Source organism: Periplaneta americana, chromosome 1 (assembly GCF_040183065.1).
Source record: "Periplaneta americana isolate PAMFEO1 chromosome 1, P.americana_PAMFEO1_priV1, whole genome shotgun sequence".
Lineage (NCBI taxonomy): Eukaryota > Metazoa > Arthropoda > Insecta > Blattodea > Blattidae > Periplaneta > Periplaneta americana.
Window position 1 is genome coordinate 126,439,454 of NC_091117.1, and position 16,096 is coordinate 126,455,549.

Genomic DNA, 16,096 nt, shown 5'->3' on the forward strand with positions numbered 1-16,096 from the left:
GTCTCTCCTGGATTACTTGCACAGCTTTCACAACCATATAAATGGACGGAGTAAGAGGTATACATTCATAAAAATTGATCTTAGTATGTACCTTTCCTACTTTTATTCTTTAATTTGTCTTTAATGCTATTATTAGTTTTATAACTTAAGTTACAGCCCAAATATTTCAAGCGAGTTATTTGTCCTATAACTTTATCAGCAGAGTTAATGGATAAAAATCGACTACAATTTATAATTAAGGGGTTAAATACAGCTTACAGCAGTAAAATTTTGGAAATATTCAACTTTTTTTTTCCTTCATTACTGTATCTTGTACAACAATGAAAATTAGTATGTGTAAAATACTGTCCTTCTGCTATATAAAAAATATATTTTTACGATTTAAAAAAAAAATTATTTACATTTTAGTTTTTATTTTATTTTATTTTTTTTTTTTTTCAAAATTCATTTCACTGTGCAGTGATAAAGCGTTTCCCACATAACTCAAACACTATCCAACATTCCGTGATGCAATTTTTTGTGTATTTATGCATGTCATATCTGCAATATTATGCACGATCACTTCTCTACCTTTGATAGATTGTCTGATAAAAAATAAATTCATTTTAAAAATGGTCAAATATTAGTATTTTCTTCTAACACAAAATCAAAAAAAAAAATTATTGATTAAGAAATGTAGTTGAAAGAGCATGATATTGTACACATGAGTTTCAGCAATAAAATAAAAGCGAGAGAACATGAAAACGTTAACAAGTTTATGAGTTATGAGGGACACGCTTCATCATTGCACAGTGAACTGCCAACATTCTGAATTTTGAAAAAAAATAAAATAAAAAGTATATAAATAATTTTTTAACCGCAAAAGTATTTTTTTCATATAGCAGAAGGACAGTATTTTACACATACCAATTTTCATTATTGTATAAGATACAGTAATGGAGAAAAAAAAAGTTAAATATTTCCAAACATTTTACTGCTGTAAGCTGTACCTAACCCCTTAAAGCGAAGTAGGATGTATATTAAAACATTTTTATTGTTTCAAATTTTTAATTTATTCTTAAGACGGATACCACATAAGTTGAGTTACACCCTGTATGTATTTATATTTATTCGTTGTCCCCTTCCTCCTCCTAAAAAATCTGTGGGCAGTCATGATGCTGTATGTCATACGAATAGGAAGAACCTCAACAATATGCGTTACGTGCTTAATGTTGGGGAATGCTGTAGTGGGTGTTGTAAATTAGGGTACCGAAGCACGACGGAATATGGCATTCTACAAGTATACGATGCCGTTAAGTGGGCTTGAGTTGTGTTTACGGTCGTTGAACTGATTCAGACAATTGTCTTTTATGTGCTTCCGTATTTTCAGACAGTACATTAACAATGCATTTGAATGTCTTGAATTACCTCACTACTAACTCGAGAACTTTGCCCCAAAACGGGATGATTTATTGATAATTAACAATATGTCTAATAAATTATTCGTTAATTAGATCCGCAGTCGTAACTGACATTCAAACGGAAACAGTAGCACTGAAAAACACTATAAATTTACAACTGAAATATTTGGTGATAATACGAACAATGACAAGAGTAATCAATGATGGTAGTGATTATGATGATTGTCTTGTTGCGGTAAAAATTATCCCATTGATAGTGGTAATAAACATCGTAGTGGCGGTGATAATAATTATGACCAAATGGTGATGAAATAGCGAAATTGATTATATATATATATATATATATATATATATATATATGTATGTATTATAGATGATGGTGGTGAAGAGGTGAAGATAATATGGTGAGACAATAGTCATTATGGTGTAACAATGATAAAGGTGGAGATGGTGGTGTTAATATTGTTGGTGGTAAAAGATAGAATTTTTTACTTTCACAATTTAATTTTCGTTTACAGGCAAGGGAGGTACTGTTTGTCATTCTTCCTATGGATATTGACCGATCCTTGTGAAGTATAACTGACGAAGACCTTCTGACGTAATTCGGGTAACATAACAAAATCCCATTCTGCTTTGCAATTTTATTATAACGTATATATGCATATATATATATATATATATATATATATATATGTTTTTGTGTATTTATACGTAGGCCTAAATGAATGAAACTTTACTATTAACGGATTTGCATCTCCTCGCTATATTATCCCATATCTGACAATAGGTCTCCTAATATTTGTTTTTTCTTCACTACCGAACAATAAAATAGATATTGAAACGGTAAAATAAAACCTAATTTCAAATGTTCTGCTGTAATGTATATAGACTGTGTGTATCTATTTGTGTAAATATAGGCCTATAGACGCACGTTATGGGAAAGCAACAGAGTTGATGGAATCCCCATTGAATTGGTGAAATGCTTGGGTGAAGACAGAAGGATATTCTATCATTATGAACGAAACAGATGAGCAAGCAGAATGGCTGAAGATTTTACCAAGACAGTGTTGCTACCAGTACCGAAGAAAATTGATGCCAAGAAATGTAACGAGTTCAGAACTATTAGTAGTAGTAGTAGTATTTATTTATTTAACCTGGTAGAGATAAGGCCGTCAGGCCTTCTCTGCCCCTCTACCAGGAGATTCCAACAACAATATCAACAATAAAATTACAATTAGTATTAAATTTACAATTACAATTACAAATAATATTACAGTTAGTATTAAATTTACAATTACAATAAAATCAAAGTACGAAAAGATTACCTGAATAATTAAAGCTAGATAATTTATCATAGAGAAACAAAGAATATTTTATATTTACTGAATTACAAATTAAATGTAGAATAACAAAATTGTATAGTGATGAAATTACTGAATATTGAAATATTTTGTGATAGATTAAAGAAAATATTTACAAGTAATCAATTACTGACCAAGTGCCTAGTAATCAACCTGGTATGGCAATTGGCGAAGATTCTTCTGCGAATAATGAATCAATTTTTGTATTCCAAGATGGAAGGACAGTTGGAAGGAGATCAATTTGGTTTGAGGAAGGGAAAAGGTACGAGAGACGTAACTGGATTGCTGCGAACAATCCGCGAAAGATATCTACAGAGGAATGAAGAAGTGTATATAGTAATTGTGGACATAGAAAATGCATTTGGCTCAGTGGATTGGAACAAAATTATGGGGATTCTGAATAAAATTGACGTGGATTGGAAAGAGAGTATACTGTTCAGTAATCTTCATATGAAACGAGTCAAAGCCAGGATAGAAGAATAAATGCCAGTAGGAAGTGAAATAGGTGGAGTAGTACAAAAAAGATTACCATTATCACCTACATTGTTCAACATCTGCTTGGAGGATTTAGTGAAGAACTGTTTTAGAACATAGGAGGGGTGATAGTAGGAAAAAGAAGAATAAAGTGCATAAGATTTGCTGATGATATGGCGTTGTTAGCAGAAGAGGAGACGATACTAAGGGATATGCTAGTGAAGCTAAACGACAGCTGTGAGCAGTGTGAGATGAAGATAAATGCAAATAAGACGAAGACCATGGTTATCGGAAGAAAACTAAAGAAGGTAAACGTGCGAATACTAAATGAGGCAGCAGAGGATGTGAACAGCTTCAAATACTTGGGATGTACTACAAGCAGTAATATGAGCTGCAGCCAGGAAGTCAAAAGGAGGATAACAATGGTAAAAGATGTTTTAACAGAAAAAGGAGCTGACCTCTGGAAAAAGAACTAAGGAAGAGACTCGTGAAGTGTTTTGTGTAGAGTGTGACATTGTATGGGGAAGAAACATGGACAGTACGATGAAGTGAAGAGAAGCGACTAGAAGCATTTGAAATGCATTTATGTACTTAAAATTGCTTCAGTGTCTACTAAAATAAAATATATGCAGTAAAGATTATTTCTTAGATGAAGTGTTATTTGAGTTGCAGCTTTATTCCTGCAAAATAAGATAAATTAAATATTTTTATTAAGTTATTTTACGACGCTTTATCAACTTCCTAGGTTATTTAGCATCTGAATGAGATGAAGGTGATAATGCCGGTGAAATGAGTTCGGCGTCCAGCACCGATAGTTACCCAGCATTTGCTCATATTGGGTTGAAAGAAAACCTCGGAAAAAACCGCAACCAGGTAACTTGCCCCTACTGGAAATCGAACCCGGACTATCATTTATAAACGACAAGAAACTTCATTGAGTCAAATTACCTTGTTTTCACAGAAAGCTAACGAACAATAATATAACCGGGCAATTGTTTTAAAACACATATTCAGCAATCACATAATCGTCCCTCCTCTGGCAAACTAGCGAAAGTGAAAATAAGCGCCCCTACACTTAAGGTCTATATTGTACTAAGTACTAAGTACAATACAGACCTTAAGTGCAGGGGCGCTTATTTACACTTTCGCTAGTTTGCCAGAGGATTATATATAATTCTCTGTTAATATGTTTATAATTAAAAAATCTCGTCTTTGTAAGTATTTCGAGAGGGAGGAAATTTATAAAACGATAAAATGTTTACTATAGACCTTTGCTCTAAAATCTGCAAAATAAATTATATATATATATATATATATATATATATATATATATATATATATATATATAAATGCCAAAAAAACTCTAAATGTGCCAACTAAACCTGCTTAATTTGAATCTAAAGGTATGATCAGCAAAGATATTTAATCTTTTCATTATAAGCAGTGAATAAAAATATGCATTTGCATAAACTTCCACAATCTTATATCTCTTACAGCGCAAGCATTATGTCCAGACACTCCACCACTCTTCCTACAGAACTGCGCACGAGATCGGATGAGTCTACTTACGAATTATAGAGGAATGGGCTAGTCTTTGCCTCGAACTCTGTAGACACACGCCCGACCTTCCCTTCTACTCCTACCTCCTCTGCAGAAACATTGTTCTCGTACTGCACATCGTGAGTGTCTTGACAAAATGCATGAGCTGTACATATTATAGACCGTGTGCTGTCTTACTTTGTCAGATATTAAAACTAAATCGTCAGCATAGGAAAAAACTTTAATCAACTCCATCCAGTGCTAATTCCTTGATGCAATGTAATTAATTTGAAAAGATAAACTTCATTTCGGGAAGACTACTTTTAGATCTCGCTTCACTTTAATTTTCTGTGCAAGATTCAGTCACTGCGAGTTCCCGGGGGGCAACCGAAAACGCAACGTGCAATATGTGCGTTGCTACTCGCTAGATTGTTTTTAAAAGTGACGCAGAGCTACGGCAAAAGCCATTGTCCAAAGTGTCAATACCACAATCAACAGAATCTATAGCATTCTCTGGCTATTGGAAAGAATAGAGTGGGTCTACACATCATGGCCCGGAGTGACTACCTCATCGTGTACACTCCCCCTCTTCAGCTGCGGCACGATAAAGTATGTTTCAATCAGTCAACCTGCAGAACATTGAGAGCAGGGTCGTTTGCTCAGAAACCAGACAATTTTGAAGCAAGTTGCTGATTCCAAGATAAAAATGAAGTATTTTATATGCATTTGCTCGTGGTATTCATAAATTTTGAATTATTTTAATCTTCTTTCCAGTATCCTGAGAAATTCACTGAATACTAATTTTGTTAATGGGAAAGGACATGTTCGGTTTTATGTTTTGAAATGATTATTAAAAAAATTCTATGTTTTTTCCAAGTCCGTAAATGTAATAACAAGTAAGGTTACACAAAACATTCTATGAGAAAATACCGGAAACTAAAGGTTTATATAATATACTCCAAATATTTATTAAGCAATCACTAAAAGCTTTGAAATAAATACAAAAACAGAAAATTACTTATTCGGTGTTGATTAAAACTTGTAGGCCTATATTATTCTATTAAGATAATCGATGAAGAGGAAGGCAGGATAGGCTACGGGACGAGTTAAATAGGTTGAGGGACACAACGATAGCACAATGAAAGTGGCGCCAGAATGTTGGGTGACTGGATTAAATATTTGGATTGTTACACAACGAAATGGTGAGAAAATTGAAGGGAAGGTACATGAGCGAATTGTTAGCTAGATGAATAGAAGAGTTGGATGAAAAATGTAAGATATAATAATGAAAGGAGAAACAAGTGATGGGACGGAGGTATTGAAAGCTTGGAAGAATAAAGAATGAAACTATGAAACGATGAAACAATGCAAGGGAAGACAAATGGGTGAATGGTTAATGATTAAGTGGATGGATGGATAGATGGATGGATGGATGGATGGATGGATGGATGGAAGACTGTGACGAGTAATGGAAGAAACGATGACTGAACAATGAAAATAAGAGGCAGGTGAGAGGATGATCGAATAGAAAGAAGATGTTAGAAGAGATGGAAAGAATTGTAAACTTCGAAGTTACCACCACGTAGCGGATATCTAGCAGTGAAAATAATGAAAAAAGAAATTCTTTTGAAATGTTTGCAATTTTGCGCCTTTTAAGCAAAATTCCAATGTCAATAAAACTCGTTACAATGCTGTGCTCGAGGTTTCGGGTTCGATCCCGACCCAGGTCGATGGAATTTAAGTGTGTTTAAATGCGACAGGCTCGTGTCAGTAGATTTACTGGCATGTAAAAGAACTCCTGCGGGACAAAATTCCGATACACCGGCGACGCTGATATAACCTCTGTAGTTGCAAGTGTCGTTAAATAAACCATAATTTTTAATACGAATTCTCAAGCTACAGTTACAATAATTTATTGTATAACACGCCAATTGAGGCGATTTTCGTAAAACTATTGTTCAGATTTTATTTCGTTCTGTGCTGTTATTTTCTTGATGAAGAAATCCTGTACGTCAACTTCACGGACCTTCAAACATGATTTCTTTACATACATACATACATACATACATACATACATACATACATACATACATACATACATACATACAGTCCACACCTGTGGAGTAACGGTCAGCGCGTCTGGCCTCGAAACCAGGTTTTTTCCGGGATTTTCCCTCAACCTAATACAAGCAAATGCTGGGTAACTTCCGGTGCTGGACCCCGGACTCATTTCACCGGTTCACCGGCATTATCACCTTCATTTCATTCAGACGCTAAATAATAACCTAGATGTTGATACAGCGTCGTAAAATAACTCCATACATACATAATACATACATCGCACGCACGCACACACACACAAAATGGGACCGGTCCCACTCCAGCTTCTAGCTAACAAAATTTATTGGAGGGCGACGAGTGATCATAGGTCAGCGTACACGGACGAGTCCATGTGAAATCGGAAATCAAAAACTTACAAATTTGTAATCCTTAAAAAAAAAAAAATTATAGCTGTGTGTAGAGGGACAGGAGATACTTTTACCACAGTCTAGTATATACAGTCACGAAGCTTGAGTTGTGAGGGTGCTAGGAACAATAGACTGTGCCGGTACTATTTCGTATTGTCTGTAACGAGGCGATATTAGCGATCCTAGTGGTTAGCAGCTATCTATGGATGCATATTTACTACGTATTGAGCTTCGTGACTGTATATACTAGACTGTGATTTTACCCTGTGTAGTATTGTCCTCGTTTAAGACCATTAGATTTCTTGATGTAATGTGTTAAATTTATCGCATTCCCTAAAATCGCCAATTTGAAGGGGCATAAATTTGAAAAGGCTTATGATGGACATTCCGCAAAAGTTCACAATATACAATTTTCGTAACAATGTGTACACTAGGCCTATAACTTTTAATAACTTTGATGGTGAGATGGAAAAATAAAGCATATTTTAAAAGCTTCCAAATATATTTCTTATATTGCTTGATTCTGAAAGAAATGTCTTTTTCTGAACAAAATTAACCCATAATTGTAGAATATTCATTTAGGACTTATTACACGTATTTAAGTATTTCTGGATACAAGACTGTGTTGAAATACACGTCATGCCTTCCAGTTTTGTCCTACATATCGCACTCCCCAGTAAAACAGTGCAGTAACTCGAACATTGTGATTTGTAGATATATGTTATTTCGTAGTAAAATATTGCTGTAAAATATTTTAATAAATAGGTACCAAAACCGTTTCTAATTTACCATTTTATTATTACAAATCAAATCAACAAAGAAAAAAATAATCTAAAAATAGGAGCAAAATAATAACATAAATTATTACAATTGTTGGCCTCGGTAGTGTAGTTGGTATACCGCTAGTCTTCTATGCTCGAGGTTGCGGGTTCGATCCCGACCCAGGTCGATGGCATTTAAGTGTGTTTAAATGCAACAGACTCAGATCCAGTAGATTTAATGGCATGTAAATCCTGTGGGACAAAATTCCGGCACACCGGCGACGCAGATATAACCTCGCAGTTGCGAGCGTCGTTAAAAAAAAAACATAATTTAAATTTTTATTATAATTTCATACCTCCAATCAGTAAACAGTGTTGGAAAAAATTTACAACTGTAATACGTGATTTTCGACATACGACAGTATTTTACTGAGAGTTCGATATGTAGGTGTAAGCTATTTGTTCGCATTAATTTTTCAGTAATATGTACGACATTAAATTACAATAATTATTATTGTACTCCAGTGCTGAAATGTAGTCTTCGAAATCTTTCAGTATCATCGATTCAAGAATTGTTTTCCGAATTATTTTCAAATTGCAATAAAATTCCACTTAATAGGAGAGAAATATTTTCTTAAGAAACACACCATCAATTGAGATCACACAAGCTTCTTTGTCAGCATATTCCAAGCAGCAGCTTTCTTTCAAGTAGTTCCATGGAAATTCAAAGTGACTAATATGCAGAAAACGTGATGGATATCTGCTGCGTAGCTCGCATTGCAAATTGCCGCGCGCTGGTAATTATCATTAATTCAATTCACGATAAAAGTGCCATGAGAATATTAATATAGATCTCTCACGATGCTAATATCTAGAATCAGGACAAAGTGAGCAGCATTTCTGAGCAAATTCTTATACGCTGAATTTGTAATATGCATTTTGGTTGTAGGCTATATTTCTTAAGTATTACTAACATTCTGAATTTTTCTTAACTTAACGTTGGCTGAAAGACAGGATCGTGCGTTTATATCACGCCTTAGTGGACTAGGATAAAATTATGAAGTTCTTGAAAAAAATCCCTTGCCTAAATGCTATTTATTTAGGCCCAGCAAACGTCGATTTAACGTGGTGTTCTTCTTTTTGTATACAAAGGACCAAATTAATTTCAAAATGGTGCAAGCGAATACTGAATTCTTGTTTGAAATATTCTTACTACAAAAATATGTGTCACAAAGGTAACACGTACTTTCTCATTATAAGTCTAACGCGCTTCGTAACAATTTAATTTCATGATTATGTCGTCAATTATATTACAAATTACAGTTTATCTTGAACTAACGAATGTACACTAGGAAACAGCTTTCGCTTAGCAGGCGTACGGAGCCCTATGGAAAGTAAAGTAACATGGGCAAGTAATAGTTCGCCCAACAGAACCTCAACAATCGGAAATAAAATCGTTCGACTTATGGCTACATTACATTACAGATATCATTTATTGGTTTGCCTCACAGTAAGTGCTGGAACTATTGACCTGTTATCGCTAATGCACATTTCACACAGGTATTATGAAAAGATTTCTAGACACACGCTGGATTTTGTATGGGCCTATATCGATAGAATTGAAACCTAGGCACATGATTCGATTCATTCAATTTGTGAATGACTATTGTCGTGAACAATACAATCGCTATCTAAGCTAATGTCTTGGATACATTTGTCTGTTGAGCTGACTTTCTTAAAGATTTCGTTGGAGACTATTCCAGTCTATAGCCTGTTAAAGAGATTTTCTTCAGTTAGAACGCGATTTATGCGCCTTATTTTCTGTTCAAAATGAACAAGATTCACTTATTTTTTCACTAATTTATGGATTATTGCAGAGATTCCCAACCTTTTTTGACTGACGACACACTTTACTGAACGCGCACGATATCGCGACACAATTATATGATTTTATTAATAATAATAATAATAATAATAATAATAATAATTTTTTTCTGGAGAGAAAGGTGGTGGAACTTTCTGTAGAATATTTTATAGCAGATGGGGAGATGTTTACTGTTTAGTGCACGGGAATTTTTTCGTTTTTATCCTCCTTTTCGTCGAACTAAGACTTTCAAGATCTAAACGAAATTCAAAGAAAAATTATATTAAAAACATAGTTATTCACACATATTTCGATTCCATGATGAAAAATGCAACAAAAAGGTGCCGGAACGCCGTTGCAGCGCGTTCCGCCAGAAAAAACTCTGATAACTTCTATGTAGTGTCGGACATCCAGTGTTGTAGATAGGTTGGTGTTAACACGCAATCGAAAATTGTAAAAGAACAAGCAGCAACTTGAGTGGCATTAGAAAAATACAAAGGTATAATGTCAAAAATCCCAACCTATCTATGTGGATGTTCGATAAAAAAAATGTATTATCGTTTTTGAAAACTCTCCTATTTAAATTAATGTGAAGTCTGCGCTTGGTGAGTTGCACAGACTTAATCTACAGTATACGTGGCCTTATGGTTGAAAAATTAAACTGAGCATTGTTGCAGGTGTTCACATTTCATTGGTAAAGTCTGTCTCAAAATAAAATGTATCATAATATCAAAGACTTCATTGCAAATAAAAACGCGTTATAAAAACACTTTCTGGATCGCATAACATTTATTTTTGACTTCCAAAGTTTCGCGACACACCGGTTGGGAACTCCTGGATTATTGAATCGGATGATTTTTGAACCCCATTGCTATAGAAATAGAGCGCGACACTTTTTTTGTACGATTTTTTCATAATATACGTATACAAAATAAAAATTCATTATTTTAATGTGTGCTCCAGTTTCACGAACTAAACTCAACTGCACTAAATGGTAGTCAGCTGTACCTTCAGCCTGTGTTATCTGTCCATACTACGCAACACAAAATCTCCACACGCTTGATCCCGTGGAAATGTGCACACTATTTCCTGGCAGTCCTTTTCGATTTGTAAGAGTAAAAGGCCGACGGCATTTACCTAAGCGAAACCGGTTTCCTACCGAATATTCTGCATTGTAAAAAAAAAGACATGCCTATACATAAATTTTAATTACGTATGGACTTCGTTTTCTGTATTGCACACAAAAGACATTCTTTGTAATACTAAAATTCAGACATTTGACTCCATTTATAAATGTTACTCTTTAATATTCGTATGTTACATACATACATACATACATACATACATACATACATACATACATACATACATACATACATACATACATACATACATACATACATACATACATACATACGTACGTACGTACGTACATAGATTCTTGTACTTCATAGGTTAGGAATAGGAAAATAAGTTAGACTAAGAAGTACTCATATTATCTTGGCAGTTACACATAGTAGATGAACTACACTAATCCATATTTAATCTAGAACGGCAACATAATAATATATAATGTAAATGGATTATGTACTTGAAGGTAAACCTAGGCATGTAGTATTACTTCTCATTTGTAATGGAACATGCTCCTCAAAAAAGGTACATACATACATACATACATACATACATACATACATACATACATACATACATACATACATACATACATACATACATACATACATACATACATACATACATACATACATACATACATACATACATACATACATACATACATACATACATAATTATTTTTCACAAATTTACCTAGCATGTGCATGATAATAATTTCTATGTTTGTATTTATGAAAATCGGCAATTAGAGATCCAAGAAGATTGACTAATTTTGATATTCAGTATAGAAGCATATTCTAGACTTTACAGCAGTAGAATATTTCGCTTTAAAACTATCATAGTGGAAATAGTTCAACGAAAACATTAGACTCGAGATTAACTGCAACACTTGCAAGAATTGGACCGGATTGCATAGATTTTGCTTTAGTCTCAACACGATTTATATTTGTGGGGTTCTCCGCATCTAATCCAATTCACCCCCTGACCCTAATAGCACCCTTTCCCGCACGCCCATAGCAGTACAACACACATTACACTATAGCCTATTAGGAGCAACATAAAGAGTGCATTAGCAGAGCCCTGGCGAGTAGTTCCGCTAGGTTAAACAGAGCACAATCACACTGCTGCTTGCTGATGGAGAGCCAAGACAGAATAACAACAGGTTTGCTGAAATGTGTTTTTATCTTGAATTCAATGTTATATTTTACTATTCATTTGGTTGCTTTTAGAAGGCGGCAGATTGTGCAGCGACTCATGTTTAATGCTCCCGCTTCATCATTCTCGCAGGTGAATTCATTTTCAAAAAAGTGAAATTTTTATATTTCTACAATTAAGATTAATCCTCAGTACTTAAAATGGTTTACTTATCGTCATTTATTACAAAAAAACACTTCATGTTGTTGTTGTGGGAAGTATTTTTGTAGACGAATTTTTACTGTAACTCCATACATTATCACGTTTATCACCATCATCATCATTATTGTCATTCTATACCTTCATCACATTTACTTGTTTAGGGAATTCAGTTTGTCAGAATAATAATCATTGTTACCATAACAGATATATTCTGTAGGACCAAAAATTAATCTTTACGTTATCAGAGTACGTTTCAATGTTCAGTATGCTCAATATAGCTATTTAGCACGTCATCATAATCATCACCATCGCATAGTTACAAAATATCTGAGTCGTCACCTTCGCCTTCTTTTTTTTTAAGTAGGTTATTTTACGACGCTTTATAAACATCTAAGGTTATTTAGCGTCTGAATGAGATGAAGATGATAATACCGGTGAAATGAGGCCGGGGTCCAGCACCGAAAGTTACCCAGCATTTGCTCATATTGGGTTGAGCGAAAACCCTGGAAAAAGCCTCAACCTGGTAACTTGCCCCGACCGGAAATCGAATCCGGGTCACCTGGTTTCGCGGCCAGACGCGCTAACCGTTACTCCACAGATGTGGACTCGTCTTCTTCGAAGTTGTCATAATCATCATAGTTTTGACATCATCATTGTCGCCTTCATCATCTTCATAACCTTCATCGACTTTATCATATTCACTGTCGTCATCATCATCATCTAGAGCTTCACCATCATCACTGTCGATCATAATTATCTTCGATGCCATAGATAATTAGAAAACGAACTAATCTGCAAGTCTGAATATAGGCTATGTAAATTTAATCGGAAATGTGTTATTCAAAGCAGTTGTTTAACAGGTAATACAATTTTGCAAAAAAAAAAAAAAAATCTTAAAATGTAATATACGGTACTAAATTGTATTATCATAAGACTGAAGTGAATTAATTTACTAATTTCAGATTATCTCTAATTTTTGCACGGAAAGCTTCCTGGATCTGAAAGACCATTCAGGGTGCGATTGATCACGTGAGTTTTGGAAGGTTTTTAATTGTAACTGGTGTATTAATTACACCCACATTTACTAATTTAAATTGAATAAGGACTATATAAGTATTCGCTTTACAAGTTGGTCAAATGTCAATGGAAAATGACAAAAGCAATAATAGAAAAAACTATTAGACTTCAAATAAAAGATAAGTAAATATTTTTTATTTCAATTTAAAGCATACGTATTCTGACAATAAGTTATTGTGTTACTTCATTCGGATAATTATATATTTTTACGAAAAAATTATTTTTTCAAATATCGTTTAATTCTTTCTGTTGACATATTTCGGCAATGATAGAATAGAATAGAATAGAATAGAATAGAATAGAATAGAATAGAATAGAATGCAATAGAATAGAATAGAATAGAATACAATGCAATAGAATGGAATAGAATAGAATAGAATAGAATAGAATGTTTTATTTTCGCTGGCAGAGTTAAGGCCATAAGGCCTTCTCTTCCACTCAACACGCCTTAATACATTAGTAATATACATATTTAAATTATGAATATCTACAATAAACTAAGATTTTCAGCAATATTCTTCGTTAAATTTTAACATTTTGTACATGTTTACTTAATTTGAGATAAAGCAATGTAAGTAGCTTGGTAGGGAAGTAAGTAGGTGGTTAGAGAGGTAGGATGTTAATAGGTATATACAGTAGTTAGAAGAGTATGAATAGGCCTGTGGTTAGTTGAGAACGCTTTCAACTTCAGAGATTATTCGTCTACGAAATTAAATATAACATGTTATTTTACTAACAATAAACAATAAAAAAAGAGAAATAGTCAACAGACTTTCCCTGAGCCCTCTGTCGGGGACAGCGGTAGGAGAAATCAATTGGTAGGAAAATTGGCTACGGACTGGAAAGTACTAGTTTTAATCTCAGGTTGCAGCGGAACTTTTCTCGTTGCCAATTTTTTAGAATGGATTCAGGGTCAGTCTCTTGTCAACTTGAACATCGGCTGTTTTTCGGAGGCAAGACAATCGGAGCGTGGTACTAGTTACATCACCTCAGTGTAGGCCTACTACGGAGACCATTAAAGCATGGAACTCTACCTACATAATCCTCATGCACCTCCAGGGTGTCTAGAAAGGACACCTATACCTCTATCAGCGACGCGTTATTTTATTTGTCGTAGATATAGGCCTAAAGAACGGGACCAACAGCTTTACTTTCCTCCCGAAAGAAGCCTTGCGAAGGATCGCCTTCAGCCGGGTTTGAACCTGCAAGCCTCAGTTCCAATTGTTATTATGGTAACCACCTGACTACTGATAATGACGGTAGAGGATGGGTAGGCTGGTAGTAGGGGTGGGTGGAGGGAGACAGGGTGCGAATTAAGATTTCTGATGAGGGGGGGATAGAATCCTAGCTAGAGAATACCATACATAAAATTATTATCATCCTCATTCAATATGGCTCAACGCTTGGTCGCACTGAGTTGCTTGTCTTGCATCTGAATTATAATAATTATATCCATAAGCAGGCTGAAAATAAGATGTGTAATTCCTAAGTTACTGATTGTTGTCAGCTTGCTGGTGTTGATAATACGTCAATATTATTTTCTTTGCTTACTTTATACTTTATAAAGTACATATACTTGTACTAAAACAATTATTTTTGCGAGGGGGGATAAAAGTTGTTCCTGGCAGGGATGTTAATATGAATTTATGAAAGAGGGATAACTTTCCACCAGGGGGGAAATACCCCCATCCGTCCCATTAATTCGTACCCTGGAGGTAGATGAGAGAGGGTGAGAATGGGTGAGTTGATGAGTGGACACTTATGTGGATATGTAGATACATTGGTGATATTTATATACAGTAAGAAGATACATAATTAAGAGGGTGGAATTAATATTTAAGGTTGTTTAATAGGTATTTATTTCGGTATACAGGAAGGTAGGAAGATGATTAGTTCTATAGGTGTAGGCCTACTTATATATATATATATATATATATATATATATATGGGTGGAAGGATGGGTAGTTAGGCCACTAAAAATTAAATTATTTCTATAAGTCGTGCATGATTTTCGTATCTAAAATAAACAGTTCAAAATTTCACAACAAATAATAATAATAATAATAATAATAATAATAATAATAATAATAATAATAATAATAGCCCACTGAAAATATTTATTTTAACTTTTATTTCAAATGAAACAAAAACAATTTTTCCTCCGATTATTGAAACAGAATATATTTTAATCTCTATGTTCCGTACGTATAAATGTACAGATTTTCCTGAAGTTCTAGACGCTACAAAGTACAAAGAAAAAAACATGAATTCGACGCAAATATCAGCAGGCTGGAACTTCAGTAAAATGTTCAGGTGTAAAATTATCCAGTGCTAGACTATTCCTGAAGTGTGGCGGCATATAGTAAACTGCGAAAAAAGAAAAAGAAACGGTACAGTTATTCACTTCCGCAGATATTCTACTTCATATCTCCCTAAATATAATTTTAAGGAATGGATAGCAACATCTACACCTATAATACCAGCTCCCAGTCTAACTCTCTCAAAACATACATGTATCTTCTCAAGTGTGGTAAAGAAGTAGATTTAACTAAATCAAAATGCAATGGAGGTTAAGTGCACGTGGCGTTTGATGAAACAATTGATATAAAATCGCAAGACGGTAATGGCACTTGCCCCATTTGATAATATTATTGAGAAACCT